The sequence below is a fragment of the Dromiciops gliroides genome, chromosome 2 (genome assembly GCF_019393635.1).
Source record: "Dromiciops gliroides isolate mDroGli1 chromosome 2, mDroGli1.pri, whole genome shotgun sequence".
NCBI classification, from domain to species: Eukaryota; Metazoa; Chordata; class Mammalia; order Microbiotheria; family Microbiotheriidae; genus Dromiciops; species Dromiciops gliroides.
The window spans coordinates 657,721,100-657,742,951 of record NC_057862.1 but is presented as its reverse complement, the minus strand read 5'-3'; the positions used below and the strand labels follow the sequence as shown (position 1 = coordinate 657,742,951).

At 39.0% G+C, this 21,852-nt stretch overlaps 1 protein-coding gene across 1 annotated transcript in view; it reads left to right on the top strand.

Moving 5' to 3' along the window:
- HYDIN (HYDIN axonemal central pair apparatus protein) overlaps positions 1-21,852 on the top strand; it is a 589,624-nt gene that overhangs the window by 219,831 nt on the left and 347,941 nt on the right.

The following is a 21,852-nucleotide window of genomic DNA, read 5'->3' as shown; positions in this document are numbered from 1 at the left end:
TGACTATATAATGCATCCTGTGTGAGAATGACAAAGGTATCTATGGGATAATATATAGGGATGCTGGTAGGATACCAGTGGGACATATTGACCTTTCAAAGCTCACAAGGTCATCTCATAGCCAAGGAATGGGGCAGGAGGCTGAGGTTGAGGTCAATTCAAACCTTTCTAAATTGAACAAGGAGTTTTTGCATCTATTCTTTGATTAATTCAATAGAAGTGTTCTAACATGGTCAAGGCATCAGAGTTACTGCAGGTGAGATTAGAGTAATTGGGCAATTGACTGATTGACTCAATTGATCCCCAACCCTAAAATTTCTATGAGGGGCTTCCATTAGTATTATCCTGAGGGTAATAATCAGATAGGAGAACCACAAATACATGTGAACAAAAATGTCTAAATTTGCATATATTTTAAGAAGGTCTAAATGTTCCTGAGGTGTATCCTTGGGCAACTGGAAGTTAAAATTTTATTATTGCCATTTGTCATTTCATGACTTTTCTTATTTCCCTCTTATTCTTAAAAAAAAAAAACCCGTATACTATCATTGACCCAGATTCTTTATATTTTACACTAGCAGCATATAATACAGAAGAGACATGGAGAGCCAAGATAAAAGTGATGTGGAAATGATCATAGCCTCTCTTAATCTCATCTGTGTTCCACATGACTCTCAGGTCACGGTTTAGAGAAAACTGACTTTGAGGATGTGAACACCTGGGGAGAATTGGCATTGTTTGTTGGAGATTTGTATTACTTACACATTCGTGTGATTTTGAGAGGGTTGGATCCCCTAGTACAAAGACTGTTGACACCAGTGTGAACAGATGGGGCATCTTGGTCTTGTCTATTCTCTATTCTTTCCCTGTTGGCCATGTACATGGGGTTAGAGGTGGGTAAGGCTCAATCAATCAATCAACAGGCATTTATTAAGCACCAGTGCGAGGACCAGGTGAGGTGTAGGACAGAGTTCTTGTTCTCAAAGAACTTCCATTCCCCTGGGAGGATGGAACATATTCAGAACTAAGTAAATACAGCAGATATACAAAATAAATATGGAACAGGAAAAGAATAGGGGATAGACAAGTTGTTAGACTTGGGGAGTGGCCTGGCACCAACAACTGGGAGAAGTAGCAAAGATCTTCTGGAGGAGATGGCACATCAACTGAATTTTTAAGGGAGGGTGGAAAGCAAAAGGGAGAAGAGGACAAAAGTCAGGAGTCATTTGAAGTGAGGGGAGAGAATATTGCAGCTATGGAACACAGTCTGTGGAAAGGCATGGAGGTAGGAGATGGCATGTGGTATATAAGAAAAAGCAAATAGGCCAGTTGGGCCTTCCTTACGGAAGATTAATGTACAACCAGGGGAAGTTGGCTGGACTTGAAGTCAGAAACACCTGAGTTCAAATCTTGCCTCAGACCAGTTATGTGACCCTGGGTAACTCATTGAACCTCTCTCAGCCTCAGTTTCTTCATCTACCACACAGGGTTTTCATGAGCATCAAATGAGTTAACATGTGTAAAGTACTTTGTAAGGCTTAAAGCATAAAGCAATGTTAGCTATTCACTTAGGCCCTCACCCTCACTTTGTCCCCAAGAGCCTGTGTCCAGTCTGGATTCCAGGCTCCCATACTGCTGTGCAGCTCTCACCAGCACCCTTGGGCCCCATGCCCACTTGACTTCTGGTCATTCCAGGGGACACCCTGGCCATCCCCTGTATCTGCTTTCTTTGCTCCTGTTCTCAGATTGCAGAACTTTGCTGACTAAGGTCAGTTACATCCTGCTAACTTGGATCCACTGCCAATGGATACTATTGCATTTCAAATGGACCTTAACTAATTCTAATTTTCCCTCATTCATTTGTTTATCTTTGGTTGGTTCCTTGGAGCATTCAGACTTTACCTGTTCTCAAGTTCCCAATTTTACCTTCTTTTGCTCACCTCTGCCAAATGACCTATCTCCAACCTTAAGAACCCTAGATTTGGAAAGAAAAAACCCCAAAAGACAGACTTGGATTCAAATCATATTTCTGCCTCTTACTAGCAGTGTGACCTTGAGCCGTCTCTTAACCTTTGTGTACCTCAGTTCCTTCACCTGGAAAATGGTGATAAGAATTCCTGACCAGCCTACTCTATTAGGCTTGTTTGGAAGAAAATAACAATAGCTAACATTTATATTGTCAATCATTTTACATATGTTAACTCATTTGATCTTTACAACAACCCTGTGAGGTAGATGCCCTTGTCATTCCCATTTTACAAATTAGGATAGTGAGGCACTTGGAGGTTAATGACTTGCCTGGGGTCAGTGTCTGAAGCAGGATTTGAATTTAGGGTCTTCTGTACCCTAGGTCCCACTGCCTGACCTCCCTGATCCCAGAAGATACTGTAGGTAAGCACTTTGTACACCTTCAGTGGTATGTAAAGGTTGGTTATTTGGGCTCCAGAGTGAGCTTCTTTACCAACCTTTTCCCTGCCTCAGAATGTTTCTGTGCTAGCACTCCTCTTCTCAGCCTTTCATCCAACCTTGGAGGAGCTGTCCTGAGCAACCCCTCCAGGTGTGCTTTTTATTCCTATATCCCCTGGTTTCAGCCTCTACTCTCCTCTTGGCCTCTTTAGCCTCTCCTCAAGGTATCCTTCATTTTGGCCGGCAAAGGCTACCCCAGATGGAAAAATCTTTCTGTCGATTCTCTTGCTCACTTTGATTTTAATATTCTTTCTTCCCTCCGTTCACTGCCCTTTCCAAGCAATTCCATGGAAGTCTAGCTGCGATGCCTCATTGTGGTGTGGTGGCGAGTCTAGGCTCTTGAAGGTACCAGATCTTGTCCTCCCAAGCTGGAAGGGCTTCCAGCAACAGGTAGCATAGGCATCACCCAAGGACTCCCTCTGCCACTACCTGTGCAACCTGGTACAAGTCATTAAGCTCCTCCTGCCTCAGTTTCCTCATTTGTTAAAGGAGGGAGTTGGGCTAGGTGGTCTCTGAGGACTCTTCCTGTTCTGTATCTACCATCTTTTTGTCAGCCTCGCCAAGCTCAGAGATCCATCGCCGGAAGCTGTCTCCCAGGTAATACATGTTGTTTGGCCCCGGCAATTCATGTAGGTCAGTCTGCTGAGCTGGAGGTGGGTTGTGTTTGTGAAGGGAGTATTCTTACTGAGGAAAGCAATGGTCTCTGAAGTATGGAAACAAATGTCATCTTGTCCAAGTAGATAAAAAGATTTTCTTTTCAGATTCATTTCCTTTGTTCCTAAGTGCTAGAATTTTGTAATTGAGGTTGAACTTACAAAATGGAAACTGTTGTTTGCAGTGTTTATAACCAGTTGATATGGATTAATTCTTCATTTGAAATTCTGAATAGAAACAACAGAAGGACTTCTGTTTCCACTCTCTCCCCAGAGAAAGTAGAACCCCACCCCCGCAATTTTCCATAATAGCTTTTATGTCAGTGGACTAAAAGAGGTTGTTTTATATTTATATATTATATATATATGTAAATATACACACATATAACATGTACACATACATATAAATATACACATATACAGATGCACACGCATATATGTGTATATATGTATGTATACATATATAAACACATATATGGAGTATGTGTGTATATATGTAAGAGGGCAGCTAGGTGGTTCAGTGGATAGAGCACTGGCCCGGGAGTCAGGAGGACCTGAGTTCAATCCGACCTCAGACACTTGACACTTACTAGCTGTGTGACCCTGGGCAAGTCGCTTAACCCCAATTGCCTCACCAAAACAAACAAACAAACAAACAAACAAAAAATAGTAACGCAGGGACAGCTAGGTGGCACAGTAGATAAAGCACCGGCCCTGGATTCAGGAGGACCTGAGTTCAAAACAAACACTTGACACTTAATAGTTGTGTGACCCTGCGCAAGTCACTTAACCCTCATTGCCCTGCAAAAAAAAAAAAGGGTAATGTATCCATCACAGTCAAATTTGGGGGAGATTTCTGGTAATTTTAAAGATAAAATCTCATGAGGGGTGCTCTAAACCAAAAATCTTCATTTCTCCCAAGTGTTCTCCTTTCGTCCTTATTGTTCAAAGCCATCCTCGATATTTTTTTAGTTATTTGGCCAAAAAATATTTGTCTACTATGGTACAAAATCTTAGACTCGTAGGGGAGACAAAAAGTACAGATAAGACATGAACTAGGCATACCCTTATGGCAATCACAAACTAATAATAATAACAGCTTATACTCTGAGGCTGAGAAAATACTTTCCTCACAACAATCCAGGAAGATAAATAATACAAGTATCATTATACCAATTTTGCAGCTGGGGAAATGGAGACTCAGAGAGATGGATTTATCTGAGGTCACACAGCTAATAAATATCTGAGTCAAGATTTGAACACAGATCTCTCCTTACTCCAGGTCCACTACTCTTTCCATTAGACCACACTGTCTCTCTAGTATGTTGGCTCACCTTCCAGTTATCACCCTACAGTCATCTGACTCTCTACTATCCTTCCATCTCTGGCTAAATTTTTCTGCTTCTGTTCATATACCAAATACCCCGCCAATCCATTCTTTGATATTTCTACCATTAAAATATTAGGTCACCTTTTGATCACCCCCTGCAACAGTTCAGGTAAGACAGAGTTTAAAGCATATTTGTCCTGCTTAGTTTCCAAAAGAGCTTTTTTTTTTTTTCACTCCTTTTATGTTTAGAAACTCTCTAAGCTGAAAACAAAGTTCTGTTTTTTAGAAATTTGTGTCGCATAACGGTAGCAAATTTTCTGAACGGCCCCACTCTTTCCTAGTCAAACTTCCCTTATTTTCATTCCTTACAGGAAACTTGAATAAATGCCAGGATAATGACTGATTTGTTTCCATCTGTCAGCACCTCTCCAGTATCAATATAAATATTTTCTGAAATTGGCAGTTTATTAACATTACTCTGTAACATAGGAGTTGCTGATGATTGTACTAAACTCAATCACTTCTAATGTTCACTCGAGAATAATGAGACTGGGAGCTAATTAAGTGGCTATGCAATGAGCTCTATTTTTTAAAAAAGCAGACTTGGGAGTCCACTGTTTTAAGCAGAACTGCCAGAAAATCTGCCATGATATTGGAAATATTGTTGTTTGCTATAGTTTGTCAGAGAAGGGAAGTTGGAACAGGTAGGAAACATGGAGAGTTCAGCTAAGAAATGGGTCTTGCCCAGAGGGAGTTGACAGGCTAGAAGCTTGTTCTCTCCTTCCTAAGCTCATAGTATATGAGATAGGCAACAATGCACCATGCATGAGCAGTGATGAACAAAAATGAATGGTACAGAGATGTCACCCTGAGGAAAGAGATGAAGAGGGCCTGGTCAGAAAGGATGAGATTGATTGGAGGAAAGTGTGTGTGGGAGGGAATTAATAAATAATCCTCCTCTGATGATTTCTTTTTTGGAGTCATAATGAAAAAACAAAAGCTATTGATATGGTTGCTCTACTACTTTACATGCCATTGTGGATCTTATAATTTTTTTTACTGATGTAACATATCTAAATCTATGATCCTTAGATGTTAAATACAGTAATATCTGATTCCTGTACATTTCTGAAAAATGTGGTAGGGATGAATAATTGTTGTAAGAGGTATCAAATATGTTGCTCTCAGCAACATGCCCAAGTGTGACAGGAAGCAGATTAAAATATAATTGGGAAATATTTAACAAATAAAAACACAATTAGGGGGGGCAGCTAAGTGGCACAGTGGATAAAGCACTGGCCCTGGATTCAGGAGGACCTGAGTTCAAATCTGGCCTCAAACACTTGATACTTACTAGGTGTGTGACCCTGGGCAAGTCACTTAACCTTCATTGCCCTCCCTCCAAAAAAAAAGAAAAGAAAAAGAAAAAAACACACAAACATAAATAACATTACATCATAAGACTAAATCAATAGGTGGCCTGCAGGATTATTGGCTGCTGTTTCTTTTTGAGTTTAATCCCCCTGGTCAAAGAGAGCAGTAGAGACCTTATTCACCTTGTGGGTACAAAGCCAAAGATGGTGTAACTCAATGTGGGTGTGCAAAGAATCTGATTACCAGTTACCAGAGTAACTGATGGAGAATCTTTTTAAATAGGATTGGAGGGTGCCTTATGGATATGGAATGAGAGAATTAGGTTGGATATTCATTCCAAATTCTAGTTTTCCTAGTAAACACTGATTTATTTTTTACCAGTATTATCTCATTCTGTATTTTAACTATGTATTTTCCCATTTCCCTTTCAAATTTGTCCAATTGGTGGTTTTCCTTTCTGGTTTGTTTCCCTCTTCTCTTTACTTCATTAATAGTGGGTGTTGTTATTCCTTTTGACAATAATGGGACATTTATGAGTCATGCAGATGGTGACTCATTGACCTACTGAAAGTCTGTTATTTTAAATAGTGAAAGAAACAGTGGAGTAGTCTGCTAGTTTCATAATTCATGATTTCATTAGATGTGTCACCCATTCTCTAGTTCTCTTTGTGGTCATTTTGAGCTGTTTCTTCTTAGGTGGAGTAATAATGATCAATATTTAAGGAGTAGTCACTAGGTTAATGATTGTGCATCCTGGGTATTAGGGATGACATAGTTCCAGTTCTCAATGTAGAGATCGTGGGTTCAAAAATTTTGAGCTTTAGAGCCCTTTAAAGCTATCTAACTCAAACTCACTTTACATATGAAATAGGGGCTTAGACAAGAGAGGTAACGGGTCTAGAGTCACATAGATAATTAGTAGCAGAGTTGGTGGGGTATACAGGTGTCAGGGAAGACTAGCACCTCTGCTATGAAGGCTGCCAAGCCCTTTTTGGGTCTGATTTCCACCTTTGCTGCCCTCCTGTCACCCAACTCTCATCTGTGGCTCCAAGAAGTTGCAGCATGCAAAGCAGTCTACCCTAGTTAACTATCTTGGCAAATAGACTAAACTGGGTTGAGGATGGTTGATGGGCCACCTGTTGGTGAGTTAGTGGGGGTATTTACCTCAAGAAATGAAGAATTCTACAAAGTTTATAAGACTATAACACTGCAAATCAGTAATTCGTAACCTTTTTTGTATCACGAACATTTTTGAAGATCTGACAAAGTCTGTGTAACCTATCTCAGAAAAATGCATAAAATAAAATATATGGGATTAAAAAAATAAAATTTAAAAAAAGAAATGAAGAATTCTGCTGGCATGATGGGTAGATGTGAAGAATTTGTTCCAATGGGATATGAAGGCAGTGGAAGCAGGCACTATGGAATGCTTAGAGCTTCATTAGACATCCAAGATGCCAAGGTCCCAAAACTGTATCCTGAGCCATTACCAGTCATCTTGACATTTGTTTTGCCACTGGACTCCAATGACTCTGGAATAGAGAGTGAGGTTGACAACTTTCTGAGTCAAAAGACATCCCTCATATCATTTTACCTACATCAGTCCTGTGGTGACAGGCAAGTGAAGAAACAGCAGGTGTAGATACACTGGGAGTTGTAGTCACTACCCTGCATGCAGCTGGCCCAGGCCATAGGGTCATCTTCTCCCTGGACTGAAGTAGCAGTGGGGTTTGGCAGCCCCTAGGTATCTGAGCAGCCATTTTTAAGGACTGCACTGCTCATCTTATGTGAGGAAGGGGCTAGAAAAGGTACCCTAATAATTGCCTGTTTCACCAAACCTTACTTTGGCCTGCTTAGTGCAGCAGGCAGGGATCCTACCTGTTGAAACACAAAAAAATGTACAAAGACATTTACAAAAATGATTCCATTCATCATTGGTACATGAAATGTGCACATGCTTATGGACCACAAGAAACCCAGTATACCTGAAAGATGAACAGCTCTTCTTGTGAGAGAATTAAGTAGTATTACCTGGAACCTAGCGGCCCTGAGTAAAACAAGGCTGGTGGATGAAGACCTGCTTACTGGATTTGGAGTTGCATATATATTTTTCTGGAGTGGCTACAAGGTTGGGGAGTATCATGAAGCTGGCATAGGTTTTGCAATCAAAACTAATCTAGTCAACAAGCTTGTGTACCTACCAAAAGGATTTAATTACAGACTCATGACAATGCAATTGCCACTTGTAAGACAGTGCCACACCACCACCATCAGTGCATATGCTCCCACCATGATAAACTCTGATAAGGTCAAAGAAAAATCGTATGAAGACCTGGATACCCTCATTGATGTGCTGAAAGAGGACAGTTATACAAAGTGTATAATTCTGGGTGACTTCAACACCAGAGTTGGCACAGACTACCAGAAACAGTACGGAGTCTTTGGGAGGAATAGAGTCAGAAATAGCCACAGCAATGGTCACTTACTATTGAAGACTGGTGAGTCTCATCAGGGATGCTTCCACTGTCCGTCTACATAAAAGAAAAGGAAATAGGTTGTCCTGTGACAATGAAAGGAAGGAGTCTTTCTCTTAGTCATCGATGGCAAGATTCTTTCCAGAGTCGTCCTTTTAATAGGCTGATTCTTCACCTGTTAGTCATCTGCCCAAGAGCCAGTGTGGCTTCATAAAGGGCCAAGGAACTGTCAATATTGTGTTTGCTGCCTGACAACTTCAGGAGAAATGCCAGCCACAGAACAGGGGTGGTCTGTACACAATGTTCATCAATCTAAGCAAGGTCTTTGATACTGTCAGTCATGAGGGCTTGTGGAAAATCATGGCAAAATTTGGTTGACCAGAGAAATTCATCAGTATTGTACATCAGTTACATGACAGCATGCTTGCGTGGGTTCTAGATTATGGACAGTGCTCTCACATTTTCCCAATCAGTAGTGCAATGAATCAGGGATATGGGATGTTTTCAGTGATATTGTTGGATGAATTAAATGAGGATGAAAACAGCGTTGAGGGGGGCAGCTAGATGGCGCAGTGGATAGAGCACCGGCCCTGGAGTCAGGAGTACCTGGGTTCAAATCTGGCCTCAGACACTTAACACTTACTAGCTGTGTGACTCTGGGCAAGTCACTTAACCCCAATTGCCTCACTAAAAAAACCCCAAAAAACCAAAAAAACAGCGTTGAGGTCAGCTACTGCACTAATGGTAAATTATTTAACTTGAAAGAGTTATAAGCCAAGATTAAAGTGGAGGGAGAGTTGGTGCATAACTTTTTGTTTGCAGATGAGTGTTCACTGAACGCAGTCTGAGGCAGAGATGGATGGATTGATTTTTTGCTGCTTGTGCTCATTTTGGCCTAACAAGCAGCCAGCACTGCCCCATCCATGTGTGGAACCATCAATTGTAGCAAGTGGCTTGGCAGTATACTTTCCAGGGAGTCCACATAGATGATGAGGTTGATGCATGTGTTGCCAAAGCTAGCTATGGGTTTGGGAGGCTTGGAGGGAAAGTGTGGGGGAGAAAAGGTACTAGGCTGTCTACCACACTGAAAGTCTACAGAGCCATTGTGTTGACCTCATTGTTGTATGCCTGTGAAATCTGGACAGTATGCCAAGCACCATGCCAGGAAACTGGATCACTTCCATTTGAATATATTAGGAAGATTCTGAAGATCACCTAGTAAGATAGGGTGCCAGACATTGAGTTCCTTTCTTGAGCTAAACTTATGAGCATTCAAACTCTATTACAGAGAGCACAACGCTGGTCAGCTGGTCATGTTTGAAGGCCAAATGTATTGTACAGAGATCTCACATGAGGCAAATGCTCACATGGAGGTCAGAAGAAGTGATACAAAGACACTCTTAAGGTGTCTCTGAAGAACTTTGGGATCAATTGTGAGACATGGGGGACAATGGCACAGGACTATCCAGCATGGTGTGCCCACATCCAAGAAGGGCTATGCTTTGTGAGCAGAGCTGAATTACAGTAGTTTGAAAGAAATGTGAGGTATAAATTTAGAGACATCTTTATTCTAAATTTTCATATGGACTATTTGTGTCTACTCTGTGGTAGAGCCTTCCAAGCTTGTATTGCCTGATTAGCCACAGAGAGATACACTGTACATCGAACCTGACATAGTGATGCATTTTGGGCCTCTTCAAGCATGAAGGACAACAACCAACTGGCAGAGCTAGTATTTGAATCTTTGTCCTCTTGATCCAAATCCAGTGCTTTTTCCACTGAGACAAATAAGATGGATGTCACAGTACACAAAGGGTGTAAATTATTCTTCATATTACTTTTGTTTTTTGGTTTTTTTTGGGGGGGAGAGCAATGAGTGTTAAGTGACTTGCTCGGGGTCACACAGCTAGTAAGTGTCAAGTGTCTGAGGCCAGATTTGAACTCAGGTCTTCCTGAATCCAGAGCCAGTGCTTTATCCACTGCACCACCTAGCTGCCCCCAATGGTTTTTTGTTTTTTTCCTCATATTACTTTGGAAACATGACTTTTAAAAATTTCTTTTTGTTCTGGCAATTGTATGAAACATTCCCTCCCTCCTCTCATAAGTCCTTACTGGAGTTCTTCCTCTCTCTTCATCTTCCCTTGCCTCTCCTGACAAAACATCAAAGCAAATCAAGTCACCTTTTCATCATCTCTTGGAAACATAGTTTGAGTGAGACAGATATGAAGAGTGTGAAGCATACTTCTCAAATAGTTTCTAGAAGAGAAAGGCAGACAAGGAAAGGCTTTTATGGTTAAAGAGGTCCAGGTCCAAGAAGAACAGACTAGGAAGATACATTTATAGTTAAAGGAGCTGAGAGCCAGTGGGTTGTGATATGCCACAGAGACAAAAGGTTATGACTAGGAGATAAGATCCTAGGGAGGGGCATTTAGAAGGTGAGCAAAGTTTTATGTAATAGAGAGAGTATATAGTCAGAAAGCAAATTTCAAAAATAATAAGCCCAGGTTAAATATTCAAGGATTTAGACAGAATAGGAGGGATGGACAAGAAAGAGATTTTAGATACCCCAGGCCACCATAATTTCATGAGTAAAAAGAAGAAAGGTCTATATCAGACACCAAAAGAATAATGACCATTGATCTAGGGTCAGAGGCTATCAGACCTCTTACCTGGTCTTACATATCTTTTTTAGTATTGGTTAACAAAAAGGTATATGTTGGGAGCCAGAGAAAGATCAAACCTACTTCATACTTCACAGTTGATCCTCACAGCTAATTGTAGCAGAGAAGCTAGGTTTCTCTATCAAGGAAAGAGAGATGAGTGCCCTTGCTTCTTTTCTCTCTTCTGGACCAAATTCCACCAAAGTGATAGCTTAAAAAAGAATGAGAAGTTGGCCAGGAGGAAAACAGGCCTTGCCTGTGAACATGAGATGGATATCTTGGCATCAAGCCACTCAACTGTCTCCCAGCTGGTGCCAATGTAGGATTGATCAAAGAGCTGGCAAGCCTATGACCAACCATGTGATAGCTGTCTTTTGGAGTGTGACATGACAAGTTGAAAGGGTTGAATACTCAAGCTGAGCTCCTGTGGTGCTCACCATTTTGGTCTCTTCTATGTTTGAAAAGTTTCCTAACTCCCTACTGTTTCCATAGCTTTGATTTTGTTTTGGCTTGAGAAAGAGACCTCCATCTCCCATAATCTCAGAGAAGTCTTCAAAACTTATGGCAGAAACTCATTCTGGGGAATTCTTTTAAAACTGTGGTCAATCCCTCAGTTCCCACTGTTCCTTCTCTTGCTCTTTATTTTTTCTTTTCTGATTTAACTATAGGTCTATGGTTTTCTGCCCTCGCCCATCATCTTCTTTTTCTTTCATCTCTCTCACATTCATTTGTTTGTTTTTCCATGAGCTCAAGATGACCCAGCAGCACTTTCCCTGTCCCAGCCACTAGTTCCATTGTTACAGTTGTGGGAAAGGAGAGAATAGATTTGCATATGATCCAAACTAGCAGTATCACAGAAAATTAAAGGTGTAGTGGCCCTTAGGGAACATAGGACTTAGAACTTGAAGGGACCTCCAAGATCGTCTGGTCCAACTCCCTCATTTTGTAGATGATTACATTGTGCCCCACAGAAGGGAAGTGACATATCTAAGGTCATACATATCTTTAGTGGCAGATTCTAATTTCTTGGCTCTTGGGGAGTGATATATTCCTCTTGGAGCATCTGTCCTCTTTTTCAGCACTTAAATTTGGCCTGATTTCAGCACTTAAATTTGGATTGATATAGTCCAATTCAAGATATCCCAAAGCTTGGATTACTTCTCTATATACCAATTTCTAGAAGCAACAATGTAGAAGCTATAGGCAGAGATTTCAAAGAGCAAAGAGCAAACTGACTTGTCATTAAGACATGATTTAGCAAGAGAAACATTTCCATATATCACTCTCCTGAAAATGTCTCTGGAAGCATTTATGTTTAATAATGGTGTTAGGTAAATGAAAAAGTAAAATATGACTTTTGCAATGTGGTGTGTGCTGCTTATCTTAATGCCCAGGAAGATTCCAGTATTGTTATCCCTGGGTAGGAGTCAGCGAATTTGACAAATTTCCTCTGGGCCTTTCCTTTGAGTACTCACTGAACCAATCTAACCCAGGACTGTGAAAGTGCCTAGGATGTATTCATTCTGAGCTGTCATATTTAGACTCTTAAAACATACACTTAGGCTGATGGGGCAGAGTTTCACCACAAGTGTTGAATGAGAAACGAGACTGCTACTGTCTCTGAAAGGCCTCTCATCACAGTTGGCCTTCTGCAGAACATCAACCCCTTGGTGCTCTGGGATGATACCAGGTGTTTCCACAACACCCAGGGGGACATGTGGACACACACATACATCTTCCTATGTGGAACCTTCTATTGGCTAATGCATTGGGGAAGAGACATGTCACAACAGAGACATTTTTCCAGGAAGGAGGAGGGAGGGGATCATGCAACGCATCCATACACCAATTTTCAAAGGCTCATCTGGGTTATGTTTTCACTCTTTGCACAAACCAGAAAACCTAAATGCATGAAAGTTTGCTGGCCTAGTTAAATCCGCCAGCATTGATAATGGCCTTGCCTCCTCAAATATCCCACTACATGATGCCCTTGTATGTCCACAAGGGAGGTGAAAAGCATCTCTGCTGGAGCTTCTTGGCACTGTCTCTGGTGATAGCGCTGACTAAGCTCACAGTGCTGAGCTTTACCCCTATCCATGGTGCTGACCAATTCTATAACAACAATGCTAACATGATTTTTTGGCTGTAGTAGGTTCTTAAACAATTTTGTGTATTCAGGAGAATATTCACAATAGCAAGGTGATGGTCACATTCACAATTTTAAATGACTTTGCCCCCTGGGGGGTTCTAAATTTAATATAGCCTAAAAGGACTCCAGATACTTTTATTTTAGCAAGATGGTCTTTATCACATTTCCCATTAGCTTGCCAGGACTAAATATTTAATTCTATTTCTGCATAATTGATTCCATTGCTAAATTTCTTTTTCTTCAGAATTTTGTCAGTGGTAGCTAGATGTCATTGCTTTTATCAGTGATTTTTAGGGCTTAATTTTCAAGGAAATAAAACTAATATTGTCTTAGAAGTGATTTTTATATCTTGTTTGGAATTGATTTAGAATTAATGGAACCACAAAGCCACCTGAGGCCTCAGAAATCACCTTGTACAAACTCTGTTTTAAAGATAAAGAAACCGAGGCCCAAAGAAGTGATTGATAGGGCTAAGCTCATACAACCAGAGAATGGAGAAAGCAACTAGAATTTAGGTCTCCTGTTCCTTTGACCAATGTTCTTTCTACTATACTGGACTGTCTCCTTGACAAAGTACATTAAAGGGGTGAAAAATGAAATTCTTGCTCCCACAGTTCTTTAACTTGGAATGGAGTCTACCAGTATTTTTACATTTTGGAGAATGTGTCTTTTGATTTCATGTGAAGGATATAAATGACCAATTTGTGGTTTGACTCTCCTATCCAGAATTTCTCTGAGATGAAATGTACTCCTACGGTAATGGGTTGTCTTAAGAATTTGAAATTTTGCCTTTAATTTAAGTCACCTATGATATCTCATTCCCCACATGTTACATTTCTATGTTGTTTGTATTTTCTTTAAGGCTTAGAGAAAATTCTGTGAAAGTTTCATACAAAGAGAGATAGTATTGACTGATGCAGAGTTATCCATGGGGGACAAAAACAAAGGAGAAATTTTGTGTGGCATTTTGCTTTATAGAAAAGTGAAGTTCCTAAGAGAATGTACTTCTTTCTGTGTGCAGGTTATTAATGATCAATGAGTAGAACCTGTGATTTTTCATTATTGAGAAATAGTAATGAGTTCTTAAGAATTTATTAACCATGGAACTAGTCCAAGGCAACCATGATCATTAGTTTCTCCTATTTTTTTTCTTACACTAAATAAGCATCATCCTGTCAATTCTTTGAAATGTAGATTGATTTCATTGGAGAGTTGAAATTTACCATGGCCTTTTTATTAAAGTTTCTGCTCTCCTAGTGCTTCCAGAAACCATGCTTCAGACTGGTAGCTTCTCTACTGATTCTCATTGTTATGAGATACTTAACCAGTATTCAGTAAATTCCAAATGACATGTTTGCATTCCTCAGAAAACTGTCATAGTTTGATGTTGTCTCATTTAAAGCTGCCAAGAGATTCCTCTGCTCTTGCAGACAACCCTATCCTAAGCCATCATTCTATTGATTAAAATGGAATGCGTACCTTTACCAAATGTGTCTTACAGCTGATATTTTATTTTGTATTCTTTCAATATATTTTTGTTCCACTCAAATTGGCCCATTAGGTGATCCCTAAAAGCAATATTCTTCCATCTCCTGTCTCCAAGAATTTGTATAAGTGGCATGTTTCCTCCTCACTTCCATCTCTTAGAATACCTAGTTTCCTTCAAGGGCCAACTTCTATGGCACCCATTTCATTATACTTTTTCCCTTTTAAATTAGTACTCACTCACCAACTTAAATGGGAGGCAGTATGGTACAGTGGGAAAAACACTGGTATTTGGAGTTGGAAGACCCGGATTCAAATTCCAATTCTTCTACTACCTCTGTGATTGTTATGAAATTATTTAATGTTTTGGGACACCATTTCCTCACTTATAAAATGGGGATGTTGGACTAGATGACTAGAGTAATAAAAGATAGGACGGTGGACTCAGAAGCAGGAAGGGCTGGGTTCAAATCCTGCCTACCTACACTTACTAGCAATGTCACTATGGACAAATTACTTGTCCTCTCTAAGCCTTGGTGTCATCTGCAAAATAAGGTGGTTGAGTTAGATGGTTTTCAGGTCTAAATCAGCCCTAAAATTATGATCTTATGATCTCAAAGGTCATTTATAATTCTACAGCCCTGTGATACTATGTGTATCCAATATCCCTGAGTAAAATGTAAGGTTCTTGAGGGTACAGACTATTTGATTTAAACCTCTAAAAGTTGTTTGTTTTGTCAATGTAAAAATTGTTGACCTGCCTCTATTTATTTCTAACAAGTGTTCTCTGAAGCTGTCCTTTTCATAATTTCTTACAGCACAATTCCATTATTTGTATACCATAACTGGTGTAGCCATTCCATAATTGATGCTCCTGTTAGTTTCCAGTTCTTTGCCACCCACAAAAAGAGTTGCTATGAATATTTTTGTACATGTGAGCCCTATAGGGTTCTTTCTACTGCATCATAGCACAGATTATCCATCCAACTACATATAGTGTGGGAAATGGCTGTTCTCCATCCATTTGGCTTTCTCTATTGAATGACAATGGATTTTTATTTTATTAGGAGGCTTTGCAGTGTTCTAGCAACGGATGATTCAGAATACTGCCATCTGCAGGTGGAATATCTAGGACCTCAGTGTCTCCCAGAAATCTTTTTAAAATTTGAACTTGGAACAGGACAGTCTTGTGATGGTGGCAACCACTTTTGGTAAATTACTTATTTTATGCCTTTCTTGATGCCCATCATCATAAAGTTGTTAAACAAAGCTATCTAGGTTACGTTTTTCTAAGAATCTCAGTCATATGGTTTTTTACATATACGGAGAAGACGTTATATTTGTAGTCAAAAGACCTGGCCTTCATTTTCCTTTCCCACATATAGCAAGTCAGTTAAGCCCTCTGGACTTCAATTTTTCTCATATATTTATGATGATGATGTTATTCTGGTGATGCTAGATGGCTTCAAGTCCTGGAATAATGCTGCAGTCTCTGAGGAATTGCAGTTAAGGGTTATTCAAAGGGAATGGTCTATAATGCACATGAATAGGTTGCAATACAAGGATGAGTCACACAGAATGGGACAGTGTGGATGAACTGTAATCTCCATAATTGGAAGGAATATTCGTATTGCTGAAATCACAGAAGTATAGTCAATATGGCTGGTTAACTTTCCAATGTGTGCTTCTGGCTTATACAAACACGTCCTGAGTGTTCAGAGAGACATTAGCCTTCATAATTCAGAAAACTTGTCTAAAAATAATGGCTTCCTACTGACCTGATGGGTACCATGAAGGACACTTGATATTGGACTCTAGTGTGGTTTTCTCCCAAGACCAAGTGGAAAGGAGTTCCATCCTAGGGGTGACGTTGCTTTTGCTAGTCAAAGGGAATCAGGAAATAGTTATAGCTGGCATGACTTTTATACTTTCTATTTAACAGGGGTCAAGATAGTAGATGTTGAATCTCTCGTCCTTAGACTTAATAATTCCACCATCTCAAGAGTCAAAGACAATTTCCTTTTCCATCTTCTCTTTTTATTTACCATCTTTTCACCTTGTCCTCTTGAGCACATTTCCCTCAAACTTCTCCTTACCGTATCACACCTTTGTTGCCAGCTCAATCATCTTTCTCTTTTTACTCTCACTCAGCATTTTGCAAAGCTTCTCAGGTATTATTTCAACTAAGGGGCCAGATCTAGGCAGGTTATTTTCCAGCAAAGGTATCATAATGTATTGTCACTAAATATATCAGTAATTGAGATTTTAGTTCTCCATACAGCAACATATGCATTTGTAATAGTAAAATATTCAAAACCTGTAAGATAATTCCTGTTTCTAAAGGTTAGTAATTCAGATGAATGCAAAAAGAACAATACAAAATTCAGTGTGATATAGTAATTTTGCTGTTGAAGCTTTAAGATAGCAGCTTTGGAATTACATAGGTTTATTCTAAGACCCCCTTTGATTAAGAATTTATTATCAGATGGTTGTTTAATCTAATCCTTGATATCACTCCCAACTCCTCCCATATTGCCCTCTCCCCCAATCTCCTATACTCTCTCCATAAATGAACAGAGGACCTAGCTAACAGACCATTTACTGTAATTTCTCTCTTTCCCCTCCTTTATATTTTTAAACTCCTTATCATCACGCTCTGCTATATCCTCCCTTACTTCAGTAAGAAGATGAAGCAGCAGCTCTTCTCATTACCAAAGCCAGTCCTTCAGCTTGTAACCTTGATCACATCCCCTTCTGCATCCTCAAATGTATTATATTGCCTGCACAATTATTCTCCTCCCCTCTCTAATATTCCACCTCTTTCTATTTACTGTCTCATTCCCTGCTGCCTACAAAACATACCCAAGTTACCTCCATCTTTTAAGAAACAAACCCTCTCCTGACTATGCCATCACCTCAGGCTTTAGATTTATAACTCCTTTTCACAGCCTAGAAAAAACTGTTTACTCTCCTACTCTCCATTTCTCCTTTCACTCTTACCCCCCACCCCCAGGTACAAATTATTTTTTTACTTTTTGGTAATATATAATATAAAATTGAAAGATGTATAGATTTCTATACATTAACAAGAGCACAATACTGAAACAACTTCTGAACAATGCCATTAAATACTAAAATGTTTATTTATTTTATGAAATTTGATTTTTAACCTGAACTTAAATACCAAAAAGAGCAATGAATATGAAAATAAGACTGTATATGAGAGCATGAGTCATCAGTATCTTCTGCTTTTGAAAAAAGTATATACAAAATTCACCATATTGCTTTCAAAACTGCCCTGGTTTTCTGTGCTTCCTTCCTTTTGTTCTAGTCTGTGCATTTCTTAAAAGTTTCAGTGGCCTTCCTCCTTTGCAAACTTGTTCAGCATAGTGATAATAGCCTGCATTTCTATAGTGCTTTCAGGTTTACAAAACACTTTACACTGTAATCTTATTTTCCACCATTCTCCAGCTGCCTTCTCTCTTTGCAAGATCACTCCAACTCTGTAGTCCTCCCTATCCCATTAGTGAGCTCCTCCTGGGTCCTTCATTGTGAGGAAGGGCCATCATCCACTTATCTCATCTCATTTTTAAAAAATCCTTTTCCCCCTCAATGCTAGTGTCTTCTCTCTGAGATTACCTCCAATTTGTCACATGTATATCTTGTATGTACATAGATCATTACTTATTGTCTAAGAAGAATTTCAAACTATCCATTACATGGTTCTGCTAATGCTTTTTGATCTTCACCACGATGCTCCAATGTGGGTCTTGTCTTCTTCCCCCTCTTCCCACCCTCTCAGTTTTCAACTCCCTTTTATATGGTGTCTTTCCCAATAATAATGTGGGCAGGGATTATATTTGGTTTTTGCATCCCTGGTGCTTGGTACAGTCCATGGCACATGGCAAGCCCTTAATAAATGCTTGTTGACTGAATGATGTGATCCTCACAATAATCTTATGTTGTAGGTGCTATTATTATCTTCATTGTAGAGATGAGGAAACTGAGGTGGAGAGAAGTTAAGTGATTTGCTCAGAATCAAACAGCTAGCAAGTGGCTGAAGTAGGATTTGAATTCAGGTCTTTCTGACTCCATGTCCACTGCTGTAGTCATTATAACATCTAGCTGCCTATAGCTCACTATTGCCATTCTCTTTTCTCCCAACCCTCTCTCTCGACTAAAAAGAAATAAAAAAGTCTCTTGTAATAAATAAGCATAGTCAAGCAAAACAAATCCACACAGTCCCTTGTCCAAAAAATGTTTTTTTCTCCTGTGCCTTGAATCTATCACTTCTTTCTCAAAAGGTGGGAAACATCATATGTTCTTTGGAGATAAGGTTAATCCTTGCTTTGATCTGAGTTTTTTGTACCTTCATCATTTAAGCTCCTTGAGGGCAGGGACCATCTTTCTGTTTTTCTCCTGATGCTGCTCACTTCCCTCTGCCCCAGTTAGTACTATCCAGATTTCTCTAAAATTGTCCCTCATCATTTCTTATAGTTCAATAATTTTTTATTGCATCCATATACTATCAGTTGTTCAGTAATCCCAATCAGTGGGCTGCCCTTTCCATTTCCAGTTCTTTTCTTTTTCCTTTTAATCTCCCTTCAGTGTCAGGAAGCTTGTTTTGCTTCCTTCTGTGCCCTTCACTGATATTATCTTCCTTTTGACCCCTCCTATCAATCTTCTCCCTCTGCCTGCCTTTTTCTTATGGTGAATTAGATGTTTTACTTCAGTTTTTGTGTGTGAGTTCATATCCTTTGACCATTTATGAATTGGGGAATGGCTTGGATTCTTAGAAATTTGATTTAGTTCCCTATATATTTTAGAAATGAGGCCTTTATCAGAAATGCTGGCTGTAAAAAATATTTCCCATTTTTCTGCCTCCCTTCTAATTTTGGCTACATCGCTTCTGTTTATACAAAACCTTTATAATTTAATGTAATCAAAGTCTTCCATCTTGCATTTCATAATATTCTCTATTTCTTTTTTGGACATAAATTGTTTTCCTCTCCATAGATCTGAGAGGTAGACTATTCCTTCCTCTCCTAATTTATCTATGGTATCACCCTTTATGTCTAAATCTTGAACCCATTTTGACCTTATTTTTGTATAAGGTATATAGAGCATATATTAAAAAAAACATTTTCTAGTTACATGTAAAATTTTTTAACCATTTAAAAAAATTTTAAGTTATAAGTTTTCTCCCTTCCTCTCTTTCTTTTCTCCTCCCCCATATTGAGAAGGCAAGCAATTTGATATAGGTTATACATGTACAAAACATATTTCCTTAATATTCATGTTGTGAAAGAAAACACAGGCCAAAAAAGAAAAACACCAAGAAAAATAAGGTAATGAAAGGATCTTTCAGTCTGCATCCAGACTCCATTAGTTTTTTTCTCTGGAGGTGGATAGCATTTTTCATTGTGAGTCCTTTGGAACTGTCTTAGATCATTGTACTACTGAGAATAGCTAAGTCATTCATAGTTTATTATTGTACAGTGTTGCTATTAATAGGTACAATGTTCTCTGGGTTCTGCTCACTTCATTTTGCATCAGTTCATGTAAGTCTTTCCAGGTTTCTCAGAAAGTATCCTGTTCATTAATTCTATAACACAATAGTATTCCATCACAGTCATATGCTATGACTTGTTCAGCCTTTGTTAGGCATCACCTCAATTTCCAATTATTTTGCACCCTAAAAAGAGCTGCTAAATATTTCTTTACAAATAGATTCCTTTCATTTTTATTTGATGTTTTTTGGGATATAGATGTACTAGTGCTATTGCTGGGTTGAAAAGTCTTCACAGTTTTATAGTCTTTTGGGCATAGTTCCAAAGTATTCTCCAGAATGGTTGGATCAGTCTACAGTTCTACTAACAGTACATTAATGTCCCAATTTTTCCACATCCTCTCCAACATTTCTTTTCTTTTTCTGTCATATTAGCCAGTATGATAGGTACAAGATCATACCTTAGAGTTGTTTTATTTTTTATCTTTTATTTAGAATTTTCCCCCAAATTACATCTAAAAACAAATTTTAACATTGATTTTTAAAACTTTGTGCTCCAAATTCTTTTCCTCCCTCCCTCCCCACCTCCCTTAAGAACTCAAGCAATTCAATATAAGTTATACATGTTTAGTCATGCAAAACATTTCCAAATTAGTCATGTTGTGAAAGAAAACAGACAAAAAAACTTTAGAAAAAGGAACTAAAAAAATTATTCTCCAATTTGTATTAAGCCACTATCAGTTCTTTCTCTGGAGATGGATTGCATTTTTCATAAGTCCTTCAGAGTTGTCTTGGATGATTGTATTGCTGAAGATAACTAAGTCTTTCACAGCAGATCATCTTATAATATTGGTGTTTTTTATACAGTACATTTCACATTGCATCAGCTCATGTAAGTCTTTACAGGTTTTTCTGCTTAATATTCTGCTCATCATTTCTTATAGCACAATAGTGTTCCATCATAATCTCATTCCACTATTTGTTTAGCCATTTCCCAATTGATGGGCATCTCCTCAATTTTGAATTCAACTTTTTAAAAAATCTCTTTTTAGATACCAACCTAGTGGTGGTATTACTAGGTCAAAAAGTGGTTTTATAGCCCTTTGGCCATAGTTCCAAATTGCTCTACAGAATGTTTGAATCGGTTAACAACTTTACCAAGAGTGTATTAATGTCTCCTTTTCCCTATATCCCCTACAATGTGTCATTTTTCTCTGCTGACCTATTATCCAATCCAATAGGTATGAGGTAGTACCCCAGAATTTTGACCTCCATCTCTCCAATCAGATGTGAGTTAGAGCATTTTTTCATATGGCTATAGGTACCTTTGATAATTTCATCTGAAAACTTCATATCTTTTGATTATCAATTGGAGAATGACTCTTATTTTAACAAATTTCATTCAGTTCTCAATGTGTTTGAGAACTGAGCCCTGTCAGAAAATTTTGCTTTAATTTTTTTCACAATTACTATTGCTAACTGTATTTCCCTCCATCCTATTCCCTCCCCATGACATTTACTCTATTTTCTATCTTCTTTCACCCTATCCTTCCTCAAAAGTGTTTTGCTGGGGAGCAGTTAGATGGCACAGTGGATAGAGTACCAGCCCTGGAGTCAGGAGTACCTGAGTTCAAATCCGGCCTCAGACACTTAACACTTACTAGCTGTGTGACCCTGGGCAAGTCACTTAACCCCAATTGCCTCACTTAAAAAAAAGTGTTTTGCTTCTGACTGCTGCCTCCCCCAATCTGC